The 7,254-nt window shown below is 37.1% G+C and overlaps 1 long non-coding RNA gene across 1 annotated transcript; it reads left to right on the top strand.

The window, feature by feature from the left end:
• The first annotated feature begins 433 nt into the window (after positions 1–433).
• LOC149954466 (uncharacterized) lies at positions 434–902 on the top strand. The gene is made up of 3 exons (XR_016480110.1): positions 434–460; positions 521–597; positions 659–902. It is a non-coding gene; the product is annotated as an uncharacterized LOC149954466 (long non-coding RNA).
• The last annotated feature ends 6,352 nt before the right edge of the window (positions 903–7,254 follow it).

Here is a 7,254-nt window from a genome sequence, read left to right as displayed (position 1 = left end):
TAGGTTTTACTTTTGATTTTGGTTACTTAACCTTGTCCAAATTTCACTGGGGTTGTGTTGTTGTGCGTTCTTTTGGTTCTCTTTTACTCAATATTTCTTATATTTAGTAATATCTTGCCGTTAAATCTTTTTCGTTATCAGTCCTACCTCATCCAACACGTAGAAAAATCTCGAAATATGTCGTATATTCCGAGTATTCCGTGCGAAAAATTATACATTTATCATATCTTTCTAAAAAACAAACTGCGGTTGAAACTTTTGGCATTACTGTAATACCTGGCGAATAGTAATAAAAAAAAGAAAAAACAAAAAAGAAACAAAAGTACCGTTAAAAAATCCCAGAATTTTGTTTAATTTTCCAACCACATACTAAAAATATTTCATTTAACAATAAAGTCAAACCTTTTTAAAAAAAAATTAAATAGAAAGAAAGACTTCGTAACTGAAGAAAGAATTGCAGGTAATAATTTTCAACTATTTGGAAGTAACTATAATAATATCTACCTTATTCCTCCTTTAGAAATGGAAGTAACTGTCAGTTTAATGCTACTACCATTGATTTTCAAGGAAGACCCTAATTTTCTATTTACTTTCAATGTAAGTACAATTTATTTCGTTATATTATTTGACATATTATTGCAATAATTGCTTTTTTTAGGCTCCAAGCAATGAACATGCAGTGGTGTATGTTGACAAAACTGACTTTTTGGACAAATCAGTTAAAGTAATTTTAGAAACTGCAGAAATTTCATCAGGAAGTGTGATTAAAGGGTTTGTCACCCTTTTCATGACCTACTATACACTCCAAAATTGGCAAAAACATTGGAATGTATACAGAAAGTTGTTTTAGAAATAGAAACAAACTCGAAATAATTGCCACAAACTATTAGGCTACGTGCATAACCCACGAGAAATGTAACTAGGTTTTTTTGAAAATAAAATGTACAATTTTTGTATTGGTACTATTGAAAGATAATTTTGAAATGATTTTAAAAAAATGTGTTAAATCTTAATCTTCTAAATTGGGAAATACTGTTTTCGTAAACATTAATTTTCTAGTATAGTTTATTAGTTTTGTTAAATACAAAGGATAATTTCAGAACTTTAGTTTGATGAAATAATACCTTTTTTTAATAGAGTATTTTATAGTACCTTTTAAGGTACTTCGTTCTATTTTCAACGCTAGATTTATTTCCATAAAAGGCAAAAATGAACACCTTAATTGGCTTCGCATGATATCTTTTTTCCAATGGGTTTTTCATGAAACCTTTAAAGGGCTTTTTTTGAGACTTAGAAAGGTACAAATTAATACCATTTTTTTCAAGGGGCTTTTTATGAAACCTTTTAAAGTATTGGTTAAGACTTTGAAAGGTTCGAAATGATACGATTTTCTTAAAAAGATTATAAACTAATCCTATAAAGTTATTTAAAAATTCCAAAATAGGTTTCTAAAATACTTTAAATGGTACCTATGTGTACCTCATGCTTGAAAACTATACCTTTTAAAGGTATTTAAAAATCTCAAAATAGGGTTTCTAAAATACTTTAAATAGTACCTATGTGTACCTCATGCTTCAAAACTATACCTTTTAACTAGGTATTTAAAAATCCCAATATAAGGTTTTCTAAAATACTTAAAATGGTACTTATGTGTAACTCATGGTTCAAAACTATTCCTTTATGAAAAGGTATTTTATAATACTTTCATAGAAAAAGGTTTTATTTTGCACTTTAAAAGGGTCGTCTGGGGACGCAACGTAAAATACCTCATTTGGTATGAAATAGTCATATTTTTTTTCACAGTGAATAAGCATAACCATAACCAGAGTTTTCATAATTGATTTAATTGTTTCGTCAACGAGTTTGAGAGAGTTGGGTGCAATAGGGGTCTTGACCATAGGCAGTCAACAATTCGTTACACACTTCGAGTGTGTCGAGTTGCGAGCCCTCGCGAGTTTGCTCGGCTCGTTGACACCTCTAGTGGCGGCGTTAGGTTAACGTAAGCCGACCTCTTTTGTTAATTGTTAAATTTAGGTTTCTGTATTTAAATGGATTAAATTTAATTATAATAAAGATTAAAGTTGTTTATATTAGCATCACCTACCTTACACTAGCAAGGAGACTACCCGAGGTGTAACTCACCGATTTTGTTTAAATTTAGGGATTAAGTAGACCTTCATGTAACTTAAAAAACCCCAAAGGGAAAAAATGCGATGGGATTTAGTTTTACCATGGGCTCATGGCAACTGAAAACGTTTTTGACAACTAAAATATTATATTTCTTTATGTAAATTAACATGGCAAAATCGATCAATTTTTTTTAAACAAAGGCGGTTAAATTTGGGGAAATATCAAATTTTGGGTAATTGTCTCAATTTGGGTCGGTATTTTAAATTGGGTATATACATTTAAATAATAATTAGGGTACAGTCTACTATATGTTTTCTGGTAAATAATGCTAACAGAACAACCATTACTGTGTTTTCAAAAGCGCAGTAAAGGTCTCCCGCCAGTATAGTTAGAGTTTAAACACCAACCATTAAGATGCCTCTAGAAGCGCAGTAAAGGTCTCCCGGCAGTATAGTAAGAGTTTAACTTCAAACCATTAGGCTGCTATTGCAAGCGCAGTAAAGGTCTCCCGGCAGTATAGTAAGAGTTCAAATTCAAACCATTAAGCTGCTATTGGAAGCGCAGTAAAGGTCTCCCGGCAGTATAGTAAGAGTTCAAATGCAAACCATTAAGCTGCTATTGGAAGCGCAGTAAAGGTCTCCCGGCAGTATAGTAAGAGTTTAACTTCAAACCATTAAGCTGCTATTGGAAGCGCAGTAAAGGTCTCCCGGCAGTATAGTAAGAGTTTAATGATAAAATACGCGAAAAAATAGATTAGTCCATAATTAAAAGGGATAATATAGCTAAATCCTAAAAAATTTGAAGAAATTAAAAAACTTACTACTAACTCGTACCCAATAGGTCTTCGAGCAAAAAACGCGAAACTCGGATAAAATAGATCTTCGAGTAATAAACTAAATTAAAATTAAAAAATCTAACTTAACCCTAGTAAGAGTTTAACTTCAAACCATTAAGCTGCTATTGGAAGCGCAGTATAGTTAGAGTTCAAATTCAAACCATTAAGCTGCTATTGGAAGCGCAGTAAAGGTATCTCGCCATATTAGTAAGAGTATAACTTTAAACATTTGTGGTATTTGCAGTAGCATATAAATATATTTAAAATGGTTTATATACAAGCCATTATTAAACTCTAATATCATATAAATCGTTTTATATTGCTACAGTAATGGTTTAAAATTAAACCAAATAAATAAATGTTAAATTCTCTGGAAATATAAATGGTTTAGAACTAAACCAATTAAATTTAGAATGGTTTTTATGAAATCCTTCGATGGATTGTATTTTGGACAAAAAGTTTATACACATTAATGGTTTAAATTTAAACCCTTAGTTTTTAGAGTGTAGTGTGAAGGAAAGGGACATCGTAGAAGGGGAGGTTTAGTTGGGATTTTTAAGTAGTTCAGGACTTTTTGCTAGGCGTGTTTCGTGTGTTACGTTTTTGCTACGTGTGTTGCGTTTTTTCTACAGCGTTTACCTTTCTTACGTACAAATCAGATCTAATTCATTAAAACTAAGACTTCGGCCAAAGCTGGGTATTAGTACTTCCAATAAAAATGAGCTTTTTATACGTCATTAGAAGTAATTATTGATAGTGTTTAATAAATTGTGTGTTCATAAAAAAATGAAAAGCAAATGGTTCTGTTTTAGTTTGACAAACTACATACAAGTATCTGTAAAAACCAATTGAGAAAATTAGTGTTATAAAACCGCATCCAACCCTACATGAACAGTTAAAGGACTAATAAAAAAAAACTCAACTTACCATACACAAAACATCAATTAACACTTTATAAAGAGTGCGCATAATAATACAAAATCCGTCAGAAGACTGTTACTTGAAAACGTAAATAATGCCTTAAAAACAATTAGGTCATTTGTAAGAAAAACCTATCCAGATACTTAAAAACCGAAAATATCCATTTTAAACATGAGAATATGCCAGAATATTTACATCATATTATCATCCCAAAAACAGCTATTTTATATCAATAGAAACAAATGCCTTAGGGATTGTATGTAAAAAACAATACAGTTCCAGTGAAAACGAATTACCCCTGCATTTTTTAGCGCAGAATTTAGTTGATATTGTAAATGGAACGTTTGGTTTGAAAGCCCACGTACGAACGCGACACTTAAGTGGACACTGCCTACACGTCACTTTGTATAGAGTTCAAAATTACCTTCGTAAGGTTTTATATCCCTCTTTTCCCCAAGGAAATAATAGGTGTTTGTACTCCGACTAACCAGTGGGTGGTCGTCCGCCACATCCTCAGCTCGACGGAGTAGGGCCATCTCTCCATATAGACTAAAAAGCCGAGAAGCCCACCCTACGGGTGGGCCCTCAACTAGTTGTGTGTTTCGAGGCACTTCACCCCAGTAAGGCCCCCCTGCCCCATTTCCCCATGCCAGAATTACCGGGGAACCCTTTCTCCCCCGCAAAAATAACATAAAAACTCGTCTTTCTCTCGCGACCCAAACCCCCCAATGAGGCACCCGGTCCCCTTTTTTCCCATGCCTGAATTACCGGGATACCCTTTTCCCCGCAAAAATAACAAAAAAGTCGCCTTTCTCTCTCGTCCCAAACCCCCTGTACCCCTGTAAACCCCTGTACCCGATGGCAGATTTTCTCCCCCCTCATGACGAACAGAAACAAATCCGCTCGTCCCTTAAAATTAAAGAGTCCTAGAGACTGCCTCGCATCGCAGAACGGCGGAAAGGCCGGGAAGGTCGAAAAGCTTGCCGCATTCCTACTCCCAGCTTTGACAATGTTACCTACTGCTGCCCTGATTGAGTAAAAAGACTCCGCGAAACCGAGCTAATAGGTTTTCTCGACCACGTAATAGACTGGAAAAAGTGGAGCCACTACCCATACGCGCAATTTTACCACTCGGCCGGCTTAACATTGTAAGGCAGTCCCGATTTGCTTAGTGACTAATCCAAAGCCTGAACGTCGGTGGTTCAAGGTCGACTATAATAACTTCAGCGTGGAAGGCGGGGGGGGGGGGAGAGACGTCGCTGGCGCCTCGCTATCTCTACCTATAGGCTATTCGAACCACCACCAGTGACAAAGCGAAAGGCAGTCCTGGTTTATTTCTGTTCCGTGCCACCTTTGTCTTCGCCTGGTTTCCCCCCCCGCCTTTGGTACCCTTACTCTCTAAGCAAAAACACTAAAAGGGCTATAGTTGAGTCACTTACAAAGCCAAAGGCAGCAGCTTCTCTCACCGGCCCGCCTTTGGCTTCATGACAGACTAAGCAAACATTCCAGAAAGCTCGGACGTACGACGACGACCAACGTACCAAGCGCTCCTTATAATATAGATATATAAAACATTTCAACTTTGTGGGCAGCCTGCTAGACTTAACGTATTAGAATTTGGTTAAACATATTGAAGGCTCTAAATTTTGTAAACGCCTTAAAATAAGTTCTTTTATTGTAATCGTTATTTTCAGAGGTGTTCCTTAGGGGATGTGGGAGGCTCCCCCCAAAGTTTTGGATAGTCGGTAAACTGAGGTTTAGTTTAAAACATGAAAAATATCCGGGTAGACTTGATAAAACAGCTACTCCCCCTTAAGGGATTGGAGTGTGCAATAACTGGTGGCTTTCCTGGTGAGTCGGGGTCCAGCTCTTGTAACCGCTAAGGGCGGTGGCGCACTGTGAGATGTTAACTCTTATCAAACGGTCCTATATCCACCTACGACTTCGGTCCGGTGTGGGCTGGTAACTGGGCTTCAGCCCAGGCTAACGGAGAGGGGCCGGGCAAACTGGCCGCCTCGGAGGATTGGGTAGCATGTTGTGGGGTGGCGGGCCTACGTATGAGGCGAAGTTGACCTTTTCCCGGCTTTTTGGGGCAGACCGGGATCTCCGGTGCCAGTTGTGGCAGGTTACTTGGACCGCTATGTGCCCATCATTCCCCGTTAGGAGTTCTTTCTGAAGGGTGTGGCTCTCAACCTACGAATGTAGGGTGTCGGCTGGAGTTGCTACAGCATCCACTCTTACTCCCACTGCTGTGAGCGAAGTGGGAATTGGACCACCCATTGCTGCACCTACTGCTGGGTTGAGTTTCTTACGTCACAGTTGCGACCATCAGTAGTAGGGTACTACTACCATGAATGTATTCATTTCAACCATGAATATCGAACTACATCATTACCGTTTCTGACATTTGGGGTTGGGACGGGCGGTGCCTTTCTGCGTTTTACGTAATCACTTGAGCCAATCAGAAGACAGGCGTTGTCCTTGAGTAGATTCACAAAACGTTTCCGGAATTTCGCGATTTCACTGGCGTGATTCTTTGAAAAATAACTGTATTCTATCCAAATTACTTGATAATCATAAATAAAATTATTATTAAAATTCTAACCTATTTTAGAGCAATCAAAAAGATGTGTATTAAAATTTTAGAAACTTATTTTCGTCCTAAGCCTTGGCACTAAAAGATAGTCAAGTTTCAAAACGTTGCCCTTGAAATAAGCTTCAATACAATTTTTGAGCGGTGGCGCGTTACCACCGTCTTAATCATAATAACTATGCCCCTCCCATCCTAGCGACAGAGGCCACACTACTTAATGCAGTTCGATATGCATGGTTGAAATGAATACATTCATGCTGCTACCCATGCTGGATTTGTCACCTGTCCGGGCTGTGGACGCTGGCGTAGGACAATATGATAAGGACCTCCGGTGGTGTGCACTCAGTTTTGATACACTACTCCCCCAAATCCGACCCCTTATGTACGCCACTGATTAGATCCGTTAACAATAAAAACTATTCTAACAAAAATTTGGTTGCTTAAGGGGTCATGTGACGTACCCGGCGGAATGACTAAAAACCCAAATAATTTTCCAGTATAAAACCAAGATTAATTAATATCGAGAGAAAAATGTTTGCCCCCCAGATTTTGATGAACCTGTTACTTACAACGGTAACATTAGTCGGTCAATATCTTTTATAATAAAATAGTGCCATATAGATATGGAAGTCTAATTATTTATTCTATCCAATTGTTTTTCTTATTCCTTTATAATATTTTTAAATTTTTGTGGTTAGTATTGGGCACCCTCTGTTCCGCTCTTTATTTAATTTTTAGAACGCACAAATCGATGAGAAATTACAGAAAATATTCA

Source organism: Leiobunum rupestre, chromosome 3 (assembly GCF_980474605.1).
Source record: "Leiobunum rupestre chromosome 3, qqLeiRupe1.1.hap1, whole genome shotgun sequence".
In the NCBI taxonomy this organism is placed as follows: domain Eukaryota; kingdom Metazoa; phylum Arthropoda; class Arachnida; order Opiliones; family Sclerosomatidae; genus Leiobunum; species Leiobunum rupestre.
Note: the sequence above shows the minus strand (reverse complement) of the source record. Positions and strands in the feature narration are given on the sequence as shown.